Source organism: Urtica dioica, chromosome 10 (genome assembly GCF_054948205.1).
Source record: "Urtica dioica subsp. dioica isolate 48M chromosome 10, U.dioica_male_clone48M_v1_H2, whole genome shotgun sequence".
Taxonomy (NCBI): Eukaryota; Viridiplantae; Streptophyta; class Magnoliopsida; order Rosales; family Urticaceae; genus Urtica; species Urtica dioica.
The window spans coordinates 14,402,725-14,407,297 of record NC_142765.1 but is presented as its reverse complement, the minus strand read 5'-3'; the positions used below and the strand labels follow the sequence as shown (position 1 = coordinate 14,407,297).

General features: G+C 34.0%; 1 long non-coding RNA gene across 1 annotated transcript; it reads right to left on the bottom strand.

Annotated features, from left to right (window-relative positions):
• Nucleotides 1-1,320: 1,320 nt before the first annotated feature.
• LOC149383462 (uncharacterized) lies at nt 1,321-2,528 on the bottom strand. The gene is made up of 2 exons (XR_016301781.1): nt 2,199-2,528; nt 1,321-1,719 (listed from the first exon to the last, which is right to left on the bottom strand). It is a non-coding gene; the product is annotated as an uncharacterized LOC149383462 (long non-coding RNA).
• Between the last annotated feature and the right edge of the window lie 2,045 nt (nt 2,529-4,573).

Genomic DNA, 4,573 nt, shown 5'->3' with positions numbered 1-4,573 from the left:
AACGCTAAAAAAATTTCCTCGAGTCCCCACTCAACAGAAAACAAAATGATACATATTCACCGATTCAATTCTGTCACGTCCCAAATACGGGACGAACTAAACAAAGATAAGCATTATTAAACAGACTTTATCAAACACGAAACGAGTAACTAAATATCCCATAGTGCATACTCAGTTATTCATTTTACAGATCCAAAGATAAACAAAAGAGAACGCGAAAATATAAACAGACTTTTATAAGCAAAAGCTTGTATACAGACCTGCTAGACAACCAAACTGAAACTTCAAAAAAACTTGACGACGCTAAACTCCGAGGTCGTCCTAACCCTTCTTCTCGTTTCCCGATTATAAGAAAAATTTGAGGAAAATAGGGGTGAGCCTGAGGCCCAGTAGGTGCTATAGTAATGGTTTGAGTAAAAAGATTTTCGAAAATAATACTTTACTTTATCATACTAATATTCTTGTCACTTGTAAATCACCATACACGTTCAAGTATAACTTGGAGAAATGTAAATTGCATGAATGTAAATGACAAAAATTTAAATGTGTCTCTAGATACATCTAAACGTGTACTACCTCCTGAGCCACCCTGCCAACTTAACTCGTGGCAGTCCTCTGATAAGAGCAATGTGCACTCTCCGCACCGTATAAGTGTATGTGAATCCGGCTTATCCAGGATATACAAAACGTTTTCTATCATAAATACGGGATATATGTATAATATCGAAAATATTCTCAACTTCATAATCGGATATCCCGAGTTGAAGTTCCGCCACATTTTATAAAAACGGTTTTGGGTTTCGTGGCACGTTCGCAACCATTTTCATTTAGAAAATAATATATACTTGAGGCCAAACCATGTAATAAGGAGAGAAGGGTTATAATAACCTACATCGAGATTAAGCGTTTATGTCGCTTGTCCATGAGACGTTCGTTCGCTCCGTGAAACCCGAACATTCACTAATATCGAGAATCGAATCCATACGTTCACTTACACCGTGAACCCTCTAAACGACTTTCAGTCTCGAGCCCTATCATGATAAATCAAACTGATTCTGAATCAGAATTCTACGAGTAATTCACAATACTCATACTCAAACGCACGATTTTAAAATCGTAGGACCCAAAGACATATCTAACTATAAAATCCAAAGCTCGCACTCTCTGAACGAGTCTAATTTCATTTATCCATAATGAAACTAGAAAATAATTCTAGTAAAACAAGTATCATTCCTTTTCGTTTCCGAGTTTCTAGGAAAATATCCAATCTTATTATTACTAAGTTCGAGCAACCGAGAGATTAAACAGCAATCAAAGTCGAATCTTAATTTCCCAAAATCCATAAATGAGCTTGGTAATAATAACATAATAATTTATTATTATTTTATTTTACGACTTATATCGAAACCGACTTAACAATAAAATATAATAACGTGCTAATTTGAAATAACTCTTACAAAAATAAAACCTTAAACTTCGTAATTAACAAAATAATAATAAAATAACTCGCTAAACTCTAAATGGACGCTTCGCGAGTCTCCGAGCCAAAACCGAAGCGCCGTTATCCACCCGACGTTCTCTCGGTCTTGTCCGGCCTCGCCTCATCGACACTCGTGCGGCAGCTCCGTCATTTCTCGGGCCGCGTCCTCGCCGTCCTGAACAGCCGCTATGGGCTCTGCGTAGCCCGCCTAAAACAAGCCTAGACCCTCGACAACAAGGCTCACAAACGAAGACCAAACAAACCATTAATAACAACAACAACGATACCATTTTAGAACAATCAAATTCAAGGCACACGGCCATATCAAACCCAACCAACATAAGCCATCCAAAACGCACGGCCAAAATCACATACACGGCCAAATCCAAAATTTCACACGGCCAAACCACAATTCAAATCCAACACTTCAAACTCGTCCAAAACTCAATAAAAGCCATAAATCCGAGCATAAATAAATCCAAGAACATTCAAACATGTCCAGAATAAAAAACCCCCAAATCTCATATCCATAAACCATATATTCATAATTTCGGCCAAAATCCATAAAAAAAATCAAACAAACAATTTCAACCCACAATTCCGAGTACTAATCATCACAAACACACTTCAATTTCACAAATCAACGTCAAAATCCAAAATCCCCAATTTATGAACAAACCCTAATCTCAAAAATCCATTTCGGGTTTGAGTTTCTTACCTAATTTCTGTGAAATTCAGCCTCCTCGGTGTGCTCTCTCTCTCTTTCCCGGCGTTTTTCTCTCGGTCGGCGGCCTTGGTTCAGCTCGCGGCGGTGGCTTTCTCTCGGCCAAGGCGCGCGGTGGAGCTCGGGTTCTGGAGCTGGTGGCCGAGCGCAAGTGAAGAAGAGGAATGAAGGAGATGGTGATGAGGGTGGTCGGCCGATGCTCTTGTAGTTGTTGGTTTATTTATTTATTTTTCTTTCTTCTTTCCTGCAGGTTGGCGCACGGGTGGAGAAGAACCGAGAAGAAGAAGAAAAAGGAAAGAAGAAAATCGGGAAGAAGAAGAGAAAATGAGGAAAAAGAAAAGAAAAGAATTTTCCTTTTATATGAAACAAAAATTCCGTATTTTCTCATTAAGTCCTTCTTATTCCCACCGCTAGCAAACTGACCCCGGTTCAAGATTCATTTCAAATGAGCCCAGAAAAACATTACAACCACGTCCTTGTCACAAAAGTTTTTGATTGAACTTTTAATTAAATGATTTGAACCGAGAATTATCTCGTTCGTTCTTGATTAATTTAAATATATTTAAGGTTTCTCAGAAATAATTCTCGTCCTTGAGAGTTTATTTCTTAAATTAATTTCCGGAACATTTCCTCGGAATTAATTTATTATTCGAGACAAACTCGATAAATCCTTTATTTTATTCCGAGATTTCTCCTTACCTTAATATATCTCAAATTAATTGGATAACCTTATTATTCCAACCCAAAATGATGGAAATAATTATTAGAAAATTAAATACATAATTTTCTCGTCCTTTTGATGAACTTAATTTACAGCATTAATCTTAAAATTTCGAGTCGCTACACATTCCATTCACATAAACAACCACACAGAATCAATTCAAAACAACCACAGACCGAGTTCTGAAATGGAATTCAAAATAACCAATAACAAGATTTAAATTCGGAACTCTAAAATCGGATTCAAACAACCACAAAGACTGTTCTAAAATCAGATTCAAACAATCATAGAGAGAGTTCTAAAATTGGATTCAAACAACCATAACAAGCGTTCTAAAATCGGATTCAAAATCAATAAAACAAGGTTTAAAATGGAATTCAAACAACCACAGAAAAACGAAGAAGAAAGAAGAAGAACCTCTCTTCGGCGAAGAATGATGTAGAAGAACGAAGAAGAACCTATATCTAACGACTAACAACTCCAGCGATAATGTGTAGAAACTCTAGCGAACCTCCACTCACGCGCAACTCCGGCATACCTCCACTCACGCACAACTCCGACGAACCTCCAATCTCAACCTTCTCTCTCTTTTATTTTATTGAAGTCTCTCTGTATCTCTCTCTCTCCTAAACTAGTGATATTGATATCCTTAATTTTCTTTCTTTCCCTTTCAAACTCTATTGCAAGTTGCAACGTATAATGACAATGACGTGATGTACTTTTTTAAATGCTCAGACTTATTTGTTTATTTTTTTCAAACAAAAAATTAGCCAAATATCAATTGGAAAAGAGATGGAAAGTAAGAGAGGTAAAACAAAATAAAAATATTAGATTGAAATTGCATTTAAAAAAATGAGGGAATGTTATGGAGGGATATAATATCTTAATATTATCTATAAATTCATAGTTACACGAAATAATAATAGAAGTATATAATTATATGAAATAATAATAGTTTGTTAATTACATACAAAAATAACATTGGTAAGGTAAAGTGAATTAATAAATTTTTTAAGATAATTTCAATTCTGAATAATTATTATGAGACTATTATTGTTGTGATTGTCAATTGTGATTGTTCGATATGAATTGAATTGAATTGAAATAAAATAAAATTGAATATGATACATTATTATTAGACTATTGATATTGTGATTGTGAATTGTGATTGTTCGACATGAATTGAATTGAAATATAACAAAATTGAATTTGAACGTTATTATTAGACTATTGATATTGTGATTGTGAATTCTGATTCGTCGATATGAATTGAATTGAAATCAAATAAAATTGAATATGATACGTTATTATTAGACTATTGTTATTGTGATTCTGAATTGTGATTGTTCGATATGAATTGAATTGAATTGAAATAAAATAAAACTGAATATGATACGTTATTATTAGACTATTGATATTGTAATTGTGAATTGTGATTCGTCGATATCAATTGAATTGAAATCAAATAAAATTGAATATGATACGTTATTATGAGACTATTTTTTATTGTGATTCTGAATTGTGATTGTTCGATATGAATTGAATTGAATTGAAATCAAATAAAACTGAATATAATACGTTATTATTAGACTATTGATTTTGTGATTGTGAATTGTGATTCTTCGATATGAATTGAATTGAAATAAAA